The sequence below is a fragment of the Acomys russatus genome, chromosome 13 (assembly GCF_903995435.1).
Source record: "Acomys russatus chromosome 13, mAcoRus1.1, whole genome shotgun sequence".
NCBI classification, from domain to species: Eukaryota; Metazoa; Chordata; class Mammalia; order Rodentia; family Muridae; genus Acomys; species Acomys russatus.
In genome coordinates this window covers 22910830-22933756 of record NC_067149.1, presented here as the reverse complement: position 1 = coordinate 22933756, position 22927 = coordinate 22910830, and the positions used below count along the sequence as shown (strand labels likewise).

General features: G+C 48.8%; 1 protein-coding gene and 1 non-coding gene across 2 annotated transcripts in view; one reads left to right on the top strand and one right to left on the bottom strand.

Moving 5' to 3' along the window:
- Positions 1-22927, bottom strand: part of Slc25a26 (solute carrier family 25 member 26) — a 130633-nt gene that overhangs the window by 65843 nt on the left and 41863 nt on the right. The window lies entirely within an intron of this gene.
- Positions 242-372, top strand: LOC127197771 (small nucleolar RNA SNORA17). Its single transcript, XR_007831736.1, has one exon. It is a non-coding gene; the product is annotated as a small nucleolar RNA SNORA17 (small nucleolar RNA).

Below are 22927 nucleotides of genomic sequence, written 5' to 3'. Positions count from 1 at the left end.
ATCCCAGCACTCAGGCGGTAGAAACAGGAGGATCAGAAGTTCAAGGTCACTCTTGGTTACACGGCAAATTAGAGGCAGCTTGGGATATGAGAGAACCTATCTCAAAAAAAGAAAAAAAGAAAGAAGAAAGAAAGAAAGAAAGAAAGAAAGAAAGAAAGAAAAAAGAAAGAAAGAAAAAAGTTATGGCCATAAACATAGACAGCGCTTTTGGAATAAGATTGTCACTATGAACATAGTGTTGCCTGCCCCTAGAGGCGTTGCAGGTGTGGTTGCTGTGTCACATGTGCATCAGTAGGTGGCAGAGAGCAGAGAGACATGTCTATGCTCAGTGTTCCAACCTATGAACATCTGGATGATTAGTAACCTAACTTCCCTGAGCCCCATAGCAAGTCCCAGCATCTGTCCCAATGCCCTGCTGAGTGATAACTCTGAGGACATCCATGGTGGGCTTGTATCCAATTATAAGTGAGTATATACCATTTGTATCTTTCTGGGTCTGGGTTAACTCACTCAGGATGATCATTTCTAGTTCCATCCATTTGCCTGAAATTTCAAAATTTCCTGTTTTTAATAGCTGAGTAGTATTCCATAGTGTAAATGTACCACAGTTTGTTTATTTTCCAACTGAGGGACATCTAGGTCTTTTCCAGGTTCTGGCTATCATGAATAAGGCTGCTAGGAACATAGTTGAGCATGTGTCCTTGTTGTGTAGTGGAGCATCTTTTGGGTATATTCCAAAGAGTGGAATAGCTGAGTCTTGAGGAAGCCCTAGTCCCAATTTTCTGAGAAAGTGCCAGATTGATTCCCAAAGTGGTTGTGCAAATTTACACTCCCACCAGCATGAAGGAGTGTTCCCCTTTCTCCACATCCTCACCAGCATGTACTGTCACTTGAGTATTTGATCTTAGCCATTCCAATGGGTGCAAGATGAAATCTCAGAGTCCTTTTGATTTGCATTTCTCTGATGACTAAGGATGTTGAGCATTTCTTTAAGTGTTTCTCAGCCATTTGATATTCCTCTGTTGAGAATTCGCTGTTTAGCTCTGAACTCCATTTCTTAATTTGGTTATTCGGCTTGGTGGTGTTAATTTCTTGAGTTCTTTATATATTTTGGGACTCCAGGTGAGAGAGGTATGGGAGAATGGGGAAATAGGATCCAGTGGGTCCTGAAACCCTACAATAAGACCATCAAGACTGGCGGATCTGGACCCAGGGGCATACACAAACTACTGTATCAAGCAAGGATAATGCATGCAGTAAACCTACACCCCGTCCCCATTCAGAACTAGCCAATGGACAGTGCATTCTCTTCAGTTGTGTGGAGAGTGAGGACTGACTCTGACATGAACTCTGGTGTCCCCTGTTAGACCACTTCCATTTGATGGGGAGGCCTGGTGGCACTCAGAGGAAGGGTAAGCAAACTACCTGGGTGAGACCTGATAGGCTTTGGTCAGGTGGTGGGGGAAGAGGTCCCTTTCTGTCATAGGCCTAGGGGAGGGGAACAGGGTGAAAGAGAGGCGGGGGGGAAGGAAGATACAAGCAAGGGGACAACAATTGAGATGTAATCTGAACAAATGATTTAAATAAAAAATCTGGGGCCAGGGGCCCAGACAGGGAGCTAGCCTGAAACAATCACCAGTCTGGCACCAGGGGCCCAGGTAGGGAGCTACCCTGAGGCAACCACCAGTGTGAGTCAGGGAGACCCAGATGGGATACCAGGGCAAGTAGCAAGTCTGAGACTACAAGAACCCCAGCTGGGACATGAGACCTTGGCAGGAGTGAGCCTGAGACGGACAACCCTTGTAAGGGGCTTACGGTGTGGGTGTGGCCTGAGCCCAAAACAATGACCAGACCGGTGCTATGAGGACTGGACAGGAAGCTAGCCTGAGATGACCATCAGTCTGGTGCAGCACAGGCCTGGGGGCAGGGCAGACCATGCTTGAGATGACCCCTTCCCACTGCCATAATACATAAGCCAGGCATAGCACTCCTGAGACCACTCCTGAGATGACCCCAGACATTCTGAGACCCCAGGTACCACTAAGAGGAGCAAGTAAGTGGTGGAGAAAAGGAAGGGAAAGAAACAGAAGGATGTGGGCACAGTGAAGAGAGCGAGGACTGGAAACTCAGGAGTGGTGAGGAATAGCCTAATGTGTGTAGCCCATACTCCATGTTTTGTGGCTCGCTTGAGTTTTCATCACTTTTGGTTTAGGGCTTGAACTTAAACTTGAGCTACATTTTCGTCATCTTTTGCTCTCAGCAACCAACATCACAGTCCTGGAATAGACAGGGCACAACACCCAATCTTATCTACCCACTTTTAACAAACACACACTGATTAAAGTCGGATGACTTGGTGGAGAAGGGCTAATGGAAGGGGAGTACAGAGCACAAGAGGTGAGAGCCACTACTGACCCACTACTGGCTCCAGCAAGGAAGGACTCAAAAACAACAGGAAGGCAAGGCAGGAGACTTGTTGGTCCTAGAGCAGTTTCCTAGCAACTGCAGGAATATGGGTCTATCCCCAAGAAGACCTGGATAAGTACAGCTGGGTACATAAGGCACTCAAGACACACGGGGGGGGGGGGGGGGGCTGAGTGCTGAGGCCCAGGAGCTTTCCAGGGACTGCTGGCAACATCACCATCACCATCACCTCATCATCATGATAAATGCGACCGCACACCCAGGCACACTGTCTCAGGCACTATCCTAAGTCCCTCACATGTATGAACACAGATCTATGTGGGCACCCTCCTGAGCCCCTCATGTATGTGAACAAACATCTATGCTACTAGAACTGTCCTAAGCCCCTCACACATGTGAACACAGATCTATGTGAACAATCTCCTGAGTCCTCCACATGTGTGAACACATAATCCTGGAGCAGGTATTGTTTTGTTCTCATCTTACAAAGAAAGAAAATGAGAGAAGACGGTTGAAGTAACTTGCCTAAGGCCACACAGCTGGCAGGTGTTGGAGCTGAGATCTGCACCCCCAACAGGCGACCTCAGAACTGCTGCTGCTTAACTACCACCTCCAAACATTCTCACACCAGCATCTATAGACTTTATAGGCATTTAGGGTCCATAGGTCTCAGCATCTGAACCATGGTCAACAAAAGTAATCAGCTCAAGTTTTAATACAACATCTAGACAAGAAAAGGACAGGAGACTAGCTTAGCATCCTCTGTCAAGAAACAAGAAGCAACTGTTCTAAAATGCTAGCCACTGCTCTCAGGAAACAGCCTTTGCCCTTTGAATCCAAGTTGGTTTTTCCAGTCACAGACTCCAGCTTACATATGAACCCTGACAAAAATACAGTTGTCACCCACTCTCCCTGCAGCTAGAGTCAAAGGCACACTACTGTGTCCTTTGACACAGCCTGTCCTCCATCTGGAGTGGAAGATGTAGCCAACAACTCTAGAGCAAAGATTTGCATCTACTGTGACTTGGAGCAAAACAAGAACTTCAAAGTAACTAGCATATAAACTAACTTCACATTTCACTTCATTTTAAAACAAAAGCCTATGCCATAACTGAGTCAAGGAAAAGGGCAATTTTGAGTTAAAATTTCAAAATAAGTCAGTTTCCACCTTACCAGGAACACTGCATTTGGCTCTTTTTCTTAAAAAAATAAAAGTAAATAAACTCTACTTTCCATCTCAGATTCAAATATCCCAAGGAAAGAATAAATCTGCCACTTGATTTTTGCAGCGCAAAAGTGGATCCAATACTAAACCTGCATAGGTTTTTATTTACAGATAAAAAGAAATTTCGAGTATTCTTAAATGCCATTGTTCCCAAATCTGCTTAGAAACCCAAATTTTAACTGTAGAATAAAATCTCCACTGTGCTGGGGAAAACCCTAACACCTACTGAGGCAGGGATAAGAGACAAAACACCACAGGACAATGCACATGTGCCAGCAACCACGGCAGCGGCAGGCTCTTCAGCAGGAGTCCATTTCTGTTAGCACATGCAGTGGTGTCTTCCCACTTTCTCTCCAGTAAATGCTGCTGTCCCAGATAGGTTTTTAATGAGTCCAAATGGGGAAGAGCACTATTTTCCAGAACATTGGAAAACTTCACAAGTCATGGTGGTGTCTCCAAGGCGACAGATGGAAACCTTTACTGAGTCCTGGATCTTAAGAACAATAAAAAGCATGCGCAACAACGAAGCCAAGGCTTAAAAAAGTCTCTTTGATCCTCCAGGAGGCCACACCTCCTGGTCCTTCCCAAACAATTCCATCAACTGGAGAACTCTTTCAAACCACCACACTAAATATGGTTCAAGTCCCTCAATATCATAGACCAAGCATACCTAAAGACAACTCAAAAACGGAAAGAAAGCAGAGTGGAGAGTCCTCAGAACTCTCAACGCAGTAGTCAGTCATCTGGTTTTGTTACAGAATAGAAAATAGAAAAATAGAGAAGTCTGCAACCCAGAACTGCCAAACCAAAAATATAAAATAAAATCAAATTCTTAAAATATAAACGTAGTTCTCAGATTTCAATTCTGGACATAAATTGTTGAAATCACTAAATATGATATGAAAAATTACATAAGAATTATGCAAACAAAGAAAAATTGCTTTAGACTAATTCATGATTTCCTTTAGAAAGGAGAAAGTTCAAATCATATTACCATGTCAGTATAACAAAAGCCTGACCACTGCACAGGGTCCCCCACACTGTAGTCAATGGCCTGCTCATTTAATGTAATATTGGTAATGGCTGGATTCCAGTGTAACAGAAAAGAAATACAGAAGAAAGCCAGCGATCCTGCAAGTACTGGAGTTCACTGTAACAGGATTTGAGCTATAATTAAATTTGATTAGTTTGGTTCAAACCTCAAGTTCAAAAGAATTATCAGCATGAATGGATGAAAAGCCCTTTTACACGGGCATTTTCAAAATATGAAAAGGGCTGACACAGCAAGCATCAAAGACTTTTGAAGCAATTGACCCTTCTCAGAGCAAAAGAGCCTAACAGCTGAAACTCAGATGCTGCCTGCAAAGAAAATAAAGTCCCAGATGGCTCCAAAGCATGGCGGGTTATTAAATATTAAATACTATTATTTTTAACTGGAGCCGGCCCAAGGATAGCCAAATGGGTCATCAATAAAATGTGAAAAAGTCTGATTCCACCATAAGAAAAAACTGAAGCAAATAAACAGTCCCCGTTCCAAAACCCACCAGCATGGAGACACTTCTCAAGGATTCTCACAAACAGCTATGATGACATTTATTATAATAATAAGCACAAAGTCCAATATAAACTAAAGCACGAACACCTCCAGACTAAAAATCCAAACCAGTTTCTTGGAAGAAGAGCAGCTCAGGGACTCTAACATCACCATCAGGAGACATTTCACTCACTCCCCACCTGTGTACCTCCCACCACACTCCCTACCAGAGCCTATGCCCACCACACCTGTGTGCCTCCCACCACACTCCCCACCAGAGCCTGTGCCTGCCACACCTGTGTACCTCCCACCACACTCCCTACCAGAGCCTATGCCTGCCACACCTGTGTACCTCCCACCACACTCCCCACCAGAGCCTGTGCCCGCCACACCTGTGTACCGCCCACCACACTCCCTACCAGAGCCTGTGCCTGCCACACCTGTGTACCTCCCACCACACTCCCCACCAGAGCCTGTGCCTGCCACACCTGTGTACCGCCCACCACACTCCCTACCAGAGCCTGTGCCCGCCACACCTGTGTACCTCGCACCACACTCCCTACCAGAGCCTGTGCCTGCCACACCTGTGTACCTCCCACCACACTCCCCACCAGAGCCTGTGCCCGCCACACCTCTGTACCTCCCACCACACTCCCCACCAGAGCCTGTGCCCACCACACCTGTGTACCTCCCACCACACTCCCTACCAGAGCCTGTGCCTGCCACACCTGTGTACCTCCCACCACACTCCCTACCAGAGCCTGTGCCTGCCACACCTGTGTACCTCCCACCACACTCCCTACCAGAGCCTATGCCTGCCACACCTGTGTACCTCCCACCACACTCCCCACCAGAGCCTGTGCCCGCCACACCTGTGTACCGCCCACCACACTCCCCACCAGAGCCTGTGCCCACCACACCTGTGTACCGCCCACCACACTCCCCACCAGAGCCTGTGCCCGCCACACCTGTGCACCTCCCACCACACTCCCCACCAGAGCCTGTGCCCGCCACACCTGTGTACCTCCCACCACACTCCCCACCAGAGCCTGTGCCTGCCACACCTGTGTACCTCCCACCACACTCCCTACCAGAGCCTGTGCCTGCCACACCTGTGTACCTCCCACCACACTCCCCACCAGAGCCTGTGCCCACCACACCTGTGTACCTCCCACCACACTCCCTACCAGAGCCTATGCCCACCACACCTGTGTACCTCCTACCACACTCCCCACCAGAGCCTATGCCTGCCACACCTGTGTACCGCCCACCACACTCCCTAACAGAGCCTGTGCCCGCCACACCTGTGTACCTCCCACCACACTCCCCACCAGAGCCTGTGCCCGCCACACCTGTGTACCTCGCACCACACTCCCCACCAGAGCCTGTGCCCGCCACACCTGTGTGCCTCCCACCACACTCCCTACCAGAGCCTATGCCCGCCACACCTGTGTGCCTCCCACCACACTCCCTACCAGAGCCTGTGCCTGCCACACCTGTGTACCTCCCACCACACTCCCCACCAGAGCCTGTGCCTGCCACACCTGTGTACCTCCCACCACACTCCCCACCAGAGCCTGTGCCTGCCACACCTGTGTACCGCCCACCACACTCCCCACCAGAGCCTGTGCCCACCACACCTGTGTACCGCCCACCACACTCCCCACCAGAGCCTGTGCCTGCCACACCTGTGTACCGCCCACCACACTCCCCACCAGAGCCTGTGCCCGCCACACCTGTGTACCTCCCACCACACTCCCTACCAGAGCCTGTGCCCGCCACACCTGTGTACCTCCCACCACACTCCCCACCAGAGCCTGTGCCCGCCACACCTGTGTACCTCCCACCACACTCCCCACCAGAGCCTGTGCCTGCCACACCTGTGTACCTCCCACCACACTCCCTACCAGAGCCTATGCCTGCCACACCTGTGTACCGCCCACCACACTCCCTACCAGAGCCTGTGCCCGCCACACCTGTGTACCTCGCACCACACTCCCTACCAGAGCCTATGCCTGCCACACCTGTGTACCGCCCACCACACTCCCCACCAGAGCCTGTGCCCACCACACCTGTGTACCTCCCACCACACTCCCTACCAGAGCCTGTGCCTGCCACACCTGTGTACCTCCCACCACACTCCCTACCAGAGCCTATGCCTGCCACACCTGTGTACCTCCCACCACACTCCCCACCAGAGCCTGTGCCCACCACACCTGTGTACCTCCCACCACACTCCCCACCAGAGCCTGTGCCCGCCACACCTGTGCACCTCCCACCACACTCCCCACCAGAGCCTGTGCCCGCCACACCTGTGTACCTCCCACCACACTCCCCACCAGAGCCTATGCCTGCCACACCTGTGTACCTCCCACCACACTCCCTACCAGAGCCTGTGCCCGCCACACCTGTGTACCTCCCACCACACTCCCCACCAGAGCCTATGCCTGCCACACCTGTGTACCTCCCACCACACTCCCTACCAGAGCCTGTGCCTGCCACACCTGTGTACCTCCCACCACACTCCCCACCAGAGCCTGTGCCCGCCACACCTGTGTACCTCCCACCACACTCCCCACCAGAGCCTGTGCCCGCCACACCTGTGCACCTCCCACCACACTCCCCACCAGAGCCTGTGCCCGCCACACCTGTGTACCTCCCACCACACTCCCCACCAGAGCCTATGCCTGCCACACCTGTGTACCTCCCACCACACTCCCTACCAGAGCCTGTGCCCGCCACACCTGTGTACCTCCCACCACACTCCCCACCAGAGCCTATGCCTGCCACACCTGTGTACCTCCCACCACACTCCCCACCAGAGCCTGTGCCCGCCACACCTGTGTACCTCCCACCACACTCCCCACCAGAGCCTATGCCCGCCACACCTGTGTACCTCCCACCACACTCCCCACCAGAGCCTATGCCTGCCACACCTGTGTACCTCCCACCACACTCCCCACCAGAGCCTGTGCCCGCCACACCTGTGTGCCTCCTACCACACTCCCCACCAGAGCCTGTGCCTGCCACACCTGTGTACCTCCTACCACACTCCCTACCAGAGCCTATGCCCGCCACACCTGTGTACCTCCCACCACACTCCCTACCAGAGCCTGTGCCCGCCACACCTGTGTGCCTCCCACCACACTCCCTACCAGAGCCTGTGCCCGCCACACCTGTGTACCTCCCACCACACTCCCCACCAGAGCCTGTGCCCGCCACACCTGTGTGCCTCCCACCACACTCCCTACCAGAGCCTGTGCCCGCCACACCTGTGTACCTCCCACCACACTCCCCACCAGAGCCTGTGCCCACCACACCTGTGTACCGCCCACCACACTCCCTACCAGAGCCTGTGCCCGCCACACCTGTGTACCTCCCACCACACTCCCCACCAGAGCCTGTGCCTGCCACACCTGTGTACCTCCTACCACACTCCCCACCAGAGCCTGTGCCTGCCACACCTGTGTACCTCCCACCACACTCCCCACCAGAGCCTGTGCCCACCACACCTGTGTACCGCCCACCACACTCCCCACCAGAGCCTGTGCCTGCCACACCTGTGTACCTCCCACCACACTCCCCACCAGAGCCTGTGCCCACCACACCTGTGTACCGCCCACCACACTCCCTACCAGAGCCTGTGCCCGCCACACCTGTGTACCTCCCACCACACTCCCCACCAGAGCCTGTGCCTGCCACACCTGTGTACCTCCCACCACACTCCCCACCAGAGCCTGTGCCCACCACACCTGTGTACCGCCCACCACACTCCCTACCAGAGCCTGTGCCCGCCACACCTGTGTACCTCCCACCACACTCCCCACCAGAGCCTGTGCCTGCCACACCTGTGTACCTCCTACCACACTCCCTACCAGAGCCTATGCCCGCCACACCTGTGTACCTCCCACCACACTCCCTACCAGAGCCTGTGCCCGCCACACCTGTGTACCTCCTACCACACTCCCCACCAGAGCCTGTGCCTGCCACACCTGTGTGCCTCCCACCACACTCCCTACCAGAGCCTATGCCCGCCACACCTGTGTACCTCCCACCACACTCCCTACCAGAGCCTGTGCCCGCCACACCTGTGTACCTCCTACCACACTCCCCACCAGAGCCTGTGCCCGCCACACCTGTGTACCTCCCACCACACTCCCTACCAGAGCCTGTGCCCGCCACACCTGTGTACCTCCCACCACACTCCCCACCAGAGCCTGTGCCCGCCACACCTGTGTACCTCCCACCACACTCCCCACCAGAGCCTATGCCTGCCACACCTGTGTACCTCCCACCACACTCCCCACCACAGCCTGTGCCCGCCACACCTGTGTACCTCCCACCACACTCCCTACCAGAGCCTGTGCCCGCCACACCTGTGTGCCTCCCACCACACTCCCCACCAGAGCCTGTGCCCGCCACACCTGTGTACCTCCCACCACACTCCCTACCAGAGCCTGTGCCTGCCACACCTGTGTGCCTCCCACCACACTCCCCACCAGAGCCTGTGCCCGCCACACCTGTGTACCTCCCACCACACTCCCTACCAGAGCCTGTGCCCGCCACACCTGTGTACCTCCCACCACACTCCCTACCAGAGCCTGTGCCCGCCACACCTGTGTACCTCCCACCACACTCCCTACCAGAGCCTATGCCTGCCACACCTGTGTACCTCCCACCACACTCCCCACCAGAGCCTGTGCCCGCCACACCTGTGTACCTCCCACCACACTCCCTACCAGAGCCTGTGCCCGCCACACCTGTGTACCTCCCACCACACTCCCTACCAGAGCCTGTGCCTGCCACACCTGTGTGCCTCCCACCACACTCCCCACCAGAGCCTGTGCCCGCCACACCTGTGTACCTCCCACCACACTCCCTACCAGAGCCTGTGCCTGCCACACCTGTGTACCTCCCACCACACTCCCCACCAGAGCCTGTGCCCACCACACCTGTGCACCTCCCACCACACTCCCTACCAGAGCCTGTGCCTGCCACACCTGTGTACCTCCCACCACACTCCCTACCAGAGCCTATGCCTGCCACACCTGTGTACCTCCCACCACACTCCCTACCAGAGCCTGTGCCCACCACACCTGTGTACCTCCCACCACACTCCCTACCAGAGCCTGTGCCTGCCACACCTGTGTACCTCCCACCACACTCCCCACCAGAGCCTGTGCCCACCACACCTGTGCACCTCCCACCACACTCCCTACCAGAGCCTGTGCCTGCCACACCTGTGTACCTCCCACCACACTCCCCACCAGAGCCTGTGCCCACCACACCTGTGCACCTCCCACCACACTCCCTACCAGAGCCTGTGCCCACCACACCTGTGTACCTCCCACCACACTCCCCACCAGAGCCTGTGCCCACCACACCTGTGTACCTCCCACCACACTCCCCACCAGAGCCTGTGCCCACCACACCTGTGCACCTCCCACCACACTCCCCACCAGAGCCTGTGCCCACCACACCTGTGTACCTCCCACCACACTCCCCACCAGAGCCTGTGCCCACCACACCTGTGTACCTCCCACCACACTCCCCACCAGAGCCTGTGCCCACCACACCTGTGCACCTCCCACCACACTCCCTACCAGAGCCTGTGCCCACCACACCTGTGTACCTCCCACCACACTCCCTACCAGAGCCTGTGCCTGCCACACCTGTGTACCTCCCACCACACTCCCTACCAGAGCCTGTGCCCGCCACACCTGTGTACCTCCCACCACACTCCCCACCAGAGCCTGTGCCCGCCACACCTGTGTACCTCCCACCACACTCCCCACCAGAGCCTGTGCCCGCCACACCTGTGTACCTCGCACCACTTGGATAGGAAATAGAAGACTCAATGCAACTAATGCAGAAACATGGTCTATGGAAGCCTGCTAGTGACTTTGGTTCACATGGATCTTACAAACACCCAAAAAGCAGCATTATAGCATAGGATATGAGGCAATGTGCATGGTGCTATGAATGCACACACACGGCAACACAAGTACACACTTCCATATAGCAGTCATATTAGCTGTATGTGAAAGCACATAGGCACTATATAAGTGTGTGTGGCCTGTATATAAGTGTGGCCTGTTTTCAAGAAAACAAAGTTGAGTAATAGTTCACATACCCTGGATTTTTTGATAGTACTTCATGCTTCTGAGCATGTTACTTGGTCCTGTACCCACAAGCCTGGGGGTAGGGTGGGGGTGGGGGCAGGCTGTGTGCTGAGCATGGGGAACACTGTGCCAAATGAAGCAGGTGTGAGGTATCTCGCAGATGAAAGCCAATTCTCCAGATAACCACGCCATCCCATGATGTTTTCCTGACATGTGCACTTCTCTGCCTCTCTTTGAGATGCAGCTGAGGGGTGAACAGTTCTGCTGGGTTTTAGCACTAAGGGAAAAAGTCGATTCAACATGGACATCACTCAAAACAGTAAGAAATCCAACCATAGCAGGCAGGCTGGCTAAATGTTCTTTTTTCAAGGTATTTTCTGTACAATCAAAATAATTCTTCATATAATTCCTTTATCATGAAAACTATTTTAAATCATTTAGCCTTAAAATAATTCGAAGTAGCCTACCACCGAGAACAAGAGGGGGAAAAAAAAGAAAGAAAAACTCATGAGGAAATCAATTATGCTGCTGATTGTCCATAAACACAATACGATGACGAGAGAGTGTGAGCAAAGTGTGAACATGCAAACATGAAAATCGCCCAGTATATTGTGTATGAATGACAAAATATGTGGAAGATAACATAGGCATCAGGAATTTTTAATTTTTTTTAAACCTGCAATTTAAAACAGAAACTTTACTAGAGATGAAAACCAAAACCTATTATCTCCCAAGTTCCTGCAATGTTGTCCAACAATTCTTTATTTCAAAGCAGAGCAAGAACCTCTGTTTTTGTTTCCAGCTTGTTTGAGGTCTGCCTTGGTTGCTGTTTGCTTTGCTGGGACCTGGATGATACAGTCCTGCACACCCTAGGTAAGCCTCTAGGTGTCCCACCAGGGACCCTCTGCACTGGACTTGGCATCATACAGTCCAGTGGCTCTTGTGCTCAGGAGGCTCAGAATCGGGATAAAATGCAAACTCTTGGTCCCATCCCCAGAGTGCCAGACTCAAACGCCTGGGGCAGACCCTGAGGACGTACATGCCTACCAAGTGCCCAGGTGCTGCTGCTGCTGCTGCTGCTGCTGCTGCTGCTGCTGCTGGCCCGGGTACACCCCAGGGGACAGGCATTTCCCCTCTCTTGATAGTCAGGTGACCTGGCAATGGGAAAGGCCTCTGAGCCTGGGAACCAGCAAAAGGTTCTAAAACTGGATTCCTATTCCATGGTGCTGCGTCCCAGCCCAGGCTGGAGCAAGCCACCAGCTCACCTTTCTGACCGGGGAGTGGGGAAGGCAAAGGGATCTTGGCTCTTACCATCTGGGTTTAAATGTTTCTCTCATCTACCGTTCACTTTCTGCCTTCCTTAAATCAGTTCCTTCCGATATTAAAAGTTTCTAACATAGGGCCAAAAGAGATATAAATTATGATACTTCAGTAAAAAATAATGGTTTGTGCACTGAAGTAAAGTAGCCTGGGTTTGATCTTAATTCTAGTTATCAAATAGCTCCTCAATTTAAATAAATACCTTAGCAAGCATGTTTGTCTTTAAAAACAGACGTCTAAAATATTTAGCTATATGGATGCATACATACACATGAATAACGTTTTATGTGCTTATAAAATTATAAACGCGCACACATACAATCTATGTGTTCACAGCTGTCTCAACTTTTAAAATTAAAAGTGATTCTTAAAAAAGTCATTGTGTTTTGGTAGTTTGTGAGTTAACTTTATGTAGGTCCTCATAACTATGCTATAGCACTTATTTAAAAATAAAGAAAAATGAAACCTGTTTGCAAATTCAAGCTGGCATTTCTAAAGAAGCTGCAGTTGTAGTGTACATGTCCAGGTCAGGAGCCTAATGGCGAGTCCAAGTCCTAGGCCAAGTTTGGAACATGTTTCATGTATCCTGAACCATGCATGAAAAACCAGCTGTTATTTACAGATCAAAGCAACCCGAGGATCCTAAAACAACTAGAGTGAAAAAGGCCTAAATCTAATTTCATCCCTGTCCAGAAACTGCTTTGAACTAATAATTCAGAGAATTGGTCAGTATGTTGAACTAATTAACATGCTTAGCACTTGCCAATTTTGATGGCTCCAGTTCTTTAAGGAATGGAATATAAACAACAGGCTTTTTCAGACACACACAGCAAATTTGAGAAAATACAGGGGCCACTTCAACTGGACAAAGTCATATATATTGAGAAATGTCTACAATATCTCACCCTGAGATGATGCCTATTTATTATTATCTCAGCTGTGAGATGGAAATCAACTATTTGTGGGTGTTGTTTTGCCTGGAATTAACTTGTTAAGTTTTTGTGGGTGTTAACTCACTATTGCAGCCCACCTCTAGCACCCTCTCAGCCTGAGGAACTGCAGTAGGTGCCCCGCTAAAAGGGTGGGGCTGCTTTTAGTTGCAATGAGAGTAAGGAGTCAAGACCTTCTATGTGAACCCCACACTATGAGCCAAGGGCAAAGGGATACACCTTTATAGCCACACATTTTAGCATCAGGGCCCATGTGTTACAGTCATAATTACCTCTGGTGCCCAGCAAAAACATCCACAGTAAACAGCTTAGTGGGTGAACACAGTGGCCCTGGAGCCAGCTAGGAGGAGCACAGTATTTTATTTTTAAATAGTTATTTAACCTATGATAACATCACTTCCCTCTTTGCCTTCCCTCTTTCCAATCCCTCCCATGCACCCCTCTTAGATCTCTCTCAAATTCATGCCCTTTTAAATTGGTGGTGGTGGAGCTTGTGTGTGTGTGGTGCATATGTGTGTTTAATCTTTTCTATCCAGCACTGATGGTTTTCAGGTGATCCTTTCTTACAATTCACATGTGATCAGTCTACAAGGCCTTCCAAACAAACTCTACTTCAGCTTCAACTCTGCCCCTCTAACTTAAGTCTAAAGTTAGACATGGGGTTGGAAGGAGCGCCAGCTCCAAAGGGGGGCCAGGCATGTGACCCCAGGCAAGAACTTCAAGTCAGAGTTTAGTACCACTTGAAAGAAAAATATTCCAGGTACAAACGATTCTAGAGGCAATTAAACATGTGCTTATTAGAATGTGTCCCAATATCAGCCTGCCCAGCTCCATACTCCTCCTCCTGCTAGGACACCTGGGAAAGCATTACTCCAAATGCAACTCAATCAGAAGAAAGGGCTCATTCCCTGGCCATGACTCTTTAGCCCTATATTGTCAGCCCTTTCCGTGTCACCTACCAAGGGACTAACTATGAGACTCACTTACTCTATAAATGAATCCAAGTGAGCTAGCGCCATTCAGCGACCACATCAGTGAGATCATTTGTTCTGGCAATGTAGTGAGCGCCTCCGCTGTAAGATACAATGTAGCGAGCGCCTCCGCTGTAAGATACAATGTAGCGAGCGCCTCCGCTGTAAGATACAATGTAGTGAGCGCCTCCGCTGTAAGATACAAAATGAATAGCTCCTGCTTCTTGCATGAAAACGCTGGCAGGAATTCCAATCTGCAACCTGCTCCTTCCAATAGGTCAGTGTCAAGATTAGTTTTACTACACGGTAACCAAACAATAATATGAAAAGACTAGTGACTCAAGATCTAACAAGGAATTATTATTTGGGGAATCAAAATTGAGAAAAGAACTGGCCTAGTCCACTGACGTACACAAATTAACAGTATATGATGACTCTAGAAAAAGCTGGCACTCTCACACACACACAAAGGTATGAAGTCTACATAAGGGTGGAATGGCTTTAGCCAGCCATTTTACCCACTTAGAAAAGTGGGAGGAACCCAGAAGAAATAAAATTTGGAAGATTTGAGGTGGGGGGGGGACGACCAGCAGCCTACTCTACCAGTTAAAAAGGAAAAGAAAACTCCTTAGACAATCAAAACAGCATCTTTCAAGACAGATGTCAAGAAACAGGCAAACAAGTTCCTGAGCATGACAAGAAATGAAAGACACTGCCTGGCACTTAGTGAAGAATCACACACACACACACACACACACACACACACACACACACACACACACACACACACACTCACACCCCTGTCCACACACACACACACACACACACACACCTGTCCACACACACACACCCCTGTCCCCATACACACACACACACCCCTGTCCACACACACACACACACACCCCTGTCCACACACACACGCACACGCACACACACACACACACACACACCCCTGTCCACACACAGAACCACATACATCACCAACTGGGATGCAAGAACATTTCAACAGAGAGGAGGAAGCATTTCAACAAATCAGCTAGAACAACTACATACCCATATGCAAAACAAACAAACAAACAAACAAAAAAAAAAACTCCACCTAATCCTCATCCCCTACATTAAAAAAAAAAACAAAAAACAAAAAACAAAAACAAAATATAAAGGATAAACGATGAAACTTGGAAGAAAATAAAATTTGACTTTTCCTAACCCCTAAATACCACTCAGCAATAAAGAACAACTGACAGACTCAGAACGGGGAAGAATCTAAAGGCATTATGCTCACCCAGGACAGGACACTGTGGACCTCCTGTGTAATACACCAGAAGCCAGTCTTGGGAATGGGTAAAAACACTAGCCACGCAACCCTGATGACCCAAGCTCAGATCCCTAGAACCCATGTACAACACACAGGAGAATCCCTGTAAAGCCAGCTCTCCAGGAGTACATAGCGCAGGAGCAAACAAACAAGAGACCCTGTCTCAAACAATGTGGAAGGCTAGGACAATCACCCAAGGTCCTATGACCTCCACACAGGAGCCATTCTTAAAACAGAAACAAGACTGAATTTTTTTATTTTTTTAATCTTTTTTTTTTTTTTAGGGGGTTTTGTTTGTTTGTTTTTGTTTGTTTGTTTGTTTTTGAGACAGGGTTTCTCTGTGTCCTGGACTCACTTTGTAGACCAGGCTAGCCTCAAACTCATATCCATCTGCCTGCCTCTGCCTCCCACATGCTGGGATTAAAGGTATGCGTCATCACTGTCCATCTTGAAAACTCAATCCTGGTTTGGCATCTTTTGAAAAGAAAGGCTATGTATTGAACTCAGGATCTTTTCAAGAACAGGCTTAGCTCTTAACGCTATACCATCTCTCCAGGCCCCAGGGAGGGGAGATCTTAAGGGGGGGGGAGATCTTAAGGGGGGAAGATCTTAAGGGGGGAGAGATCTTAAAGGGGAGGCGATCTTAAGAGGGGAGACAGTAGAACACAAATGATATGAAGAAGTTTAAACAGGGAGGGGGAAAGGAAAGGGTGCGTAGGATGGAGGGAGTGGGAAGAGGGGTAACTAACGAAAAGATGTTTGAAAAGGCCAGGGGAAACCTGCTATTGTATTTTATTTAAGATTTATTTATTTATGGAGCTTCTGTCCACTAGAATCTTATTGTAGATGGTTGTGAGCCACCATGTGGTTACTGGAAATTGAACTCACGACCTTTGGAAGAACAGACAGTGCTCTTAACCTCTGATCCATCTCTCCAGCCCAAACCTGCTGCTTCATAAGCTCCATTCTCTTTCCCTCCCTCCCTCCCTCCCTTCCTCCCTCCCTCCCTCCCCCCTTCTGTGTGTGTGTGTGTGCGCACATGCGCACACATGCACACATGTGGAGAGAGAAGAAAAAAAATTAAATAAAGTTATACTACACAGTAGGCAATGCTCCTCCCAGAAGCCACAGTGTGTCGGGTGTGGGATGTCACTGCTCACATTACTAGGCATCAGGTCCCTGAGACCCCCAGACAGTAAGGCCATTGTCATTGCTCTTGGCTGCCCATATGAAGCAGTAGATGAAGGGGAGCGAGTGGGAACAGATCCAGAAAGAGTGGAGAGAGAAAAAGATCAGAGGACGAATATGATCAAAATACATTGTGTGCAAATCTGAAATTGTCAAAGAACTAAATACATTTTAATTAATAATTTTGATTTTTAAAGAAAAAAATCAGTTTTAAGAGATGATAAGAGTATATGATGCTATTTAAATCACACACAAAATTACAGCAGTGGAGACTAGATCAGTGGCTGCCAGCAATTACAAGCAGGAAGTGGATGCGACTCTGTTTCAGGACTGACAGAAGTGTCCTCTATACATGTTAAACCCATGGCACTATATATCAGAAAGAAGTCCACCCTAAAGGTTGTTGAGGGTTGGTCTCATGCATTTGGATGCTAATTAATAAAAAGCTATCACCTGGGCAGGGCAAATGAGACAGGCACAGCTAAGGTTCCCAGGCTTGGAGAGACAGAGCGAATCCTGGGAAGAAGAGGCAAGACCGGAGGAGAAGAGAGAAGGAGAAGGAGGCCGTCATGGGTTAGGAGGAGGAGAAGGACATGGCCAGCGTGGGTGGAGACTTGGTCCAGATGGAGAACGTTAGCAAGTATTTGGGATTATGCATGGGAGTAGGCTTGATAGAAATTATTACAAGCAGACGGCATGGCATACTTCCCACTATGGGAAGTAGTTTAGGAGATTAATATCTGCCCTGCCCCAGGATAACTAAGGCTATTTCAAAATATAACAGGTGTCTGTGTCTTGATTGATTGCTAGTAGGTTAAAAAATACCATCATAATATTAATTATAGGCCTGATAATAAACAATTATTAGGCCGTACTGGTGAATTAAGAATAACAACAAGACAATAACTGTAAATTATCAGTTCCTATTACACGTGCCTCCTACCACCACCTTCCAGGGCTGGCATGGCCCGGGGCCTTTATCATGTCAGACAGGTCCTCTACCACTAAGCCATATTGCCATGCCTGTATATTATTGTCTGTAAAAATAATGGAAATGGAAGGAATAAATAACTTATTAAACTATTTTTTCTGCTCCAAATAAGAGCTTAGATGCAGTGATGCACTTACCACCCAGATGCTGGTTTCTAAGTACACTTTCCACCTACAGCAACTAAGGACCAGTAAGGCTAGGGGAGGTTGCCATGGCTTACAACGAAAGGAGAGGAGGTTCTCAGCAACAGGAGAGACTTAGCAGGCCTGGAGAGGCTCCCACTGGCCAAACTCGGGGAGTTACACACCAAACAATACAAATACATAAGTATTGAGCAAGGATCCCTGACTGTGGTGACAAGGACCATCTATCTACCTGTGGCTACACTAAGATCCACTAAACTGTCACTTTAAACAAGTGAATTTGATGGTGTGTAAATTGTCAAGAAAGATGTTACCATAAATAAATAAATAAAGCCATGAGTCCACAGTGATGATGATGATGCTGATGATGATGCTGATGATACTTCCTGATGTGACTTGATGAGCTGGGGTGGAGTTCTGAGAAATAGGGGAGGGGGATAGGGGAAGAAGGAGGGAGGGGAGGGCTGGGAGGGGAGGAAGGAGGGGGCTATGACTATGATGTAAAGTAAATAAATAAATGAATTAATAATAGTTAAAAAGTACATAATAATCATAATAAATCTGAGGGAGAATGAGGAAAACGTCTTCACAGATGAATGCCAAGCAGTAAACTCAGAGGAGGAAGATGGTGTTAGGAAAACATCATTTTGCAATACCAGTGTGATAAATGTTCCAAGCAAGAAGCATCCACAGATGGTCAAACTATTAGGTGAAAGATTATTGGGGAACAGAAGAGTCACGCAGCCTCAGAATAAACCACATAGATCACTTCACAACAAAGAACTGAGTGATCTGTGTGTGGAGATCAGAGAACACCTACCCAAGTGATTAAACAGGGCATTGCCTGCCACCAGCCACAACAAGACACCAACATCTCTGTAGTGCCTGTATAAAAATAGTCAGTCATAAGGAAACCAGACAATCTACGTGCATGGCTCCACAGTGTGAGCGAAATGAACAACCGTGTGTGGCATGCGATCCTTCGCCTCCTGAGGAGACACTGTGGCCTTCAGGAGAGAGACGGCCTGTGTACGCTACGAACACTTTTTATTTCTATTATTATTACTATTTTCTTTTTTTACATATACATTTAAATTATTACACATATATACAATAAACTACGTACAACAAGAAGAACCATGAAACAATCGTGAGTTATATTTTACATTCATAGTGATTTGGCTATTTGTATTTGGCAACCTTGAAGAGAACACATTTCCTATCTTGGTGAGTCTAAAATTCTGAGTGTAAATTAATACCTATCATATCTCATCTCTATCAACTTAAATATAAACATTTTTAAACTCAAATGTCTGTAGAGATAGAGAAAAGCCTTTGGTAAACAAATTGGAAAAATCAACAGACAAGCCACACAGTGTGTAACTGCCACAGGATCTATGAGAGAAAGAAAGGCAGGCCCAGGAGGGGAAGGGAAGGAGGAAGACACAAATACAAAGCAACTAAGTGTGTGGATCTGGGATGCTCGGATGTATCCCTTCTGGAGAGGAGCATGGGGCAAACCACATCCATCTTCAAGCCCCCAAACTCCAGACTAATGTTTAAGCACAGTATCCAAACACCTTAACAAAAGCAGTTTCCCAAGGCCCCTTCTAGAAGGTGAGAGAAGCAGGCTGGGCCAGGCTGTGGCTCACATGCCTTCTGCTAAAGCCTTACACATATTTCTTTGACAAAACAGTTAGATTTTAATAATTAGGTTTTAAAGTTAACTCGCAATTTTTAGATTATTTTAAATTATTTCACACAACGCTGAAACCTGGCCCCTTTTTTACGCTTTTAAAAATAAAATTATTATTTTACTTTCTGTGTATGGGTGTTTTGCATGCCATGTATGTTTATGTACCACATGCATAGCTGGTCCTCACAGAAGCCAGAAGAGAGGCCGGGTGCCCTAGAATTGGAGTTACCATGTGAGTCCTAAGATTCGAACTCAGGTCTTCTGGAAGAGCAGCCCGGGCTTCTTAATCACTGAGCTCTCTTCTCCAGCCCTACTGTTTTTCCTTTGTGTTTTTGACATCACTTACAGATTTCTGTAAAAGTCACTAGGGTAGTATAGAATCCATACATATTGTGCTGCTGACTATAGCACAATCTGTGGAAACCAGTGTCCACGGGGCTCGAAAAGTAGCCCAGGGGCAAAACAGGCCCCTAACAAGGTTGTGGGCTTGTTCCCAGCACATGGAAAACAGCAGCGACTACACTACAGAACAAAAACCCACCCACCAGTCCTGCAAACCAAGGCCAGCATCGCAAACCCTAAACGCTGAACTGTAGCTCTCAAATGCACTTCAAGTTTCCCCTTACACACCTGCTTCCTGTTCCAGGCCCCAAGCCACCTTGCGCTAGCCCCATGAGTCTCCCCTGAGCTCTTCTCAGGCAGGCCTTTCATCATGACTTTCATCACCTGGACAAGTTCACACATCTCTCCGTCTGGGCCTGTAAGATGCTTCCTCATGATCACACTGAAGTTAGTCTCATTTTTGTTTGGGTTGGGTTGACTGAGTTTGAGGCCAGCCTGCTCTACATAAGGAAGCATTGTCTTCCTTTGATTTGGTTTTGAGGTTTTAGCCTCTCTCTCTCCCTCTCCCTCCTCCCCTTCTCTCTGTCTGTCTCTCCCTCTCCATCTCCCCCACACCCCAGCCTCTCTCTCTCTCTCTCTCCCCCTCTCCCCCCACCCCCCACCCCCGTGTTCAAAGCTGGCCTCAAACTCAAAGGAGAGGCAAAGATGACCTTGGGCCCCTGCTCTTCCGGTGTCAGCCTCCAGTGTGGGCATTACAGCTATGTACTATTACATGCCACTTTATGCAATGCTGCAGATCAAGCACAGGCTCTAACTGGCACTGTCTTTAAATTAAAAAAAAAAAAAAAAAAAATTTTTTTTTAATTAAATTCTGAGCATGTATGTACCAAAGTTAAAAAAAAAAAAAAAAAGCAAATTCATGCATTCAAGTGCCTTAGATGAAGACCATTTTTAAAAAGTTATGATGCTTAGATTTGCATTCTCCAATCTGAGCCACTCTTACTGAAGGCTGGGGACACACCACCAAGCATCCAGGTTTCTCCTGCCTGTTGAGAAGTCTGACTTCAACGTTTAAACACAGGCCTTGGGCGCCCTCTAGTGTCTCATTCATTATATACCACAAGCTGCACATCAAGTTCAGTACCAAAAGGCAGCATTTCAAAGGAGAAAAGAAATACCTTTTTCTTACGGATTTCTTCTTTTCCGCCATTATATCATAGCTAATTGCCTATGTACCAAAGCCATTTAAATGACTGAGCATAAGCTTTCCCACCTCCTGCAGGTGCTGACGCCCAGAGAAGGAAAGAGGACAGACGTCCAAGAAGTCTAATGAAGATAAATCGGAGAGAAGATGCTGAAGTCAGCATTAACACCTAATTTGTCCTCTTAGATGTCTTTGCAATTCAGAAATTGTGCTCTTGGGATGGCTCCTGTGTCCCCAGCACTCATGTAAAAGCATATTTTTATAGTTACATGCTTGCCCATAACCCCACTGCCATGGAGGACAAAGACAACAGGATCAGAGGGGCTTGCTGGCTGCCAGCCTAGCTCTAGGTTCAGGAGTTCCAGCAGAGAGGGATAGAACACTCAGTGTCCTCCTCTGGACTCCACGAACAAGCACAAGCATGTGCACCTCCATACCCATGCACACAAACACACACACCCTCCCACGCACAGATGCACACAGACACACACCCCTCCACACACCCTCCCACGCACAGATGCACACAGACACACACCCCTCCACACACCCTCCCACGCACAGATGCACACAGACACACACCCCTCCACACACCCTCCCACGCACAGATGCACACAGACACACACCCTCACATGCACAGATGCAGACACACACCCTCACATGTACAGATGCACACAGACACACACCCCTCCACACACCCTCCCACGCACAGATGCACACAGACACACACCCCTCCACACACCCTCCCACGCACAGATGCACACAGACACACACCCTCACATGCACAGATGCAGACACACACCCTCACATGCACAGATGCACACAGATACACACTTTCACATGCACAGATGCACACAAACACACACCCTCCAAACACCCACACATACACAGATGCACACAAACACACACACCCTCACATGCACAGATGCACACAGACACACACCCCTCTACACACCCTCACATGCACAGATACACACACATACATGCTAGATAGATGCACGCACAGGCCTCTGTGCTCTGTATTTGGCTTCCTAGGTCTTGATCTAAGCCTGGCACATCTGTGCTCATTTCCTGGGATTTACTGAAAATGGGTGAGCAGTGAGCTTCTCTGTGAGGTGTGAGCAAGAGGCATCCTGTGGCTAGAAATGCATGCTTCAGAATTTCACACACTTGACCTCAAAGCCTGGTCCTGCCACTTCCTTGCTGTAGTGGATTTTTCCAAGCTTCAGCTCACTGGTCTTAGAAAAGAGTTAATATTTTATAGTTCAAAGATTTAAAAATATACTAAGTACACAATCATAATTCATTTCAAACTGGAACTTGTCATTCTAGAAGCCCATGGTGGTTGAGTCTCACAGACACAAATCTTCAAGTCCCTTCACATAACCTCAGCCTTGAGTGCTTACTTACATCGCTTCTGTATTCACTTCAAGTTTAATTCTCTTAATGCATACACATAGTTTCTCTCTTAATCCTTCTTGTAAGACGGAGTTTGTTCAGAC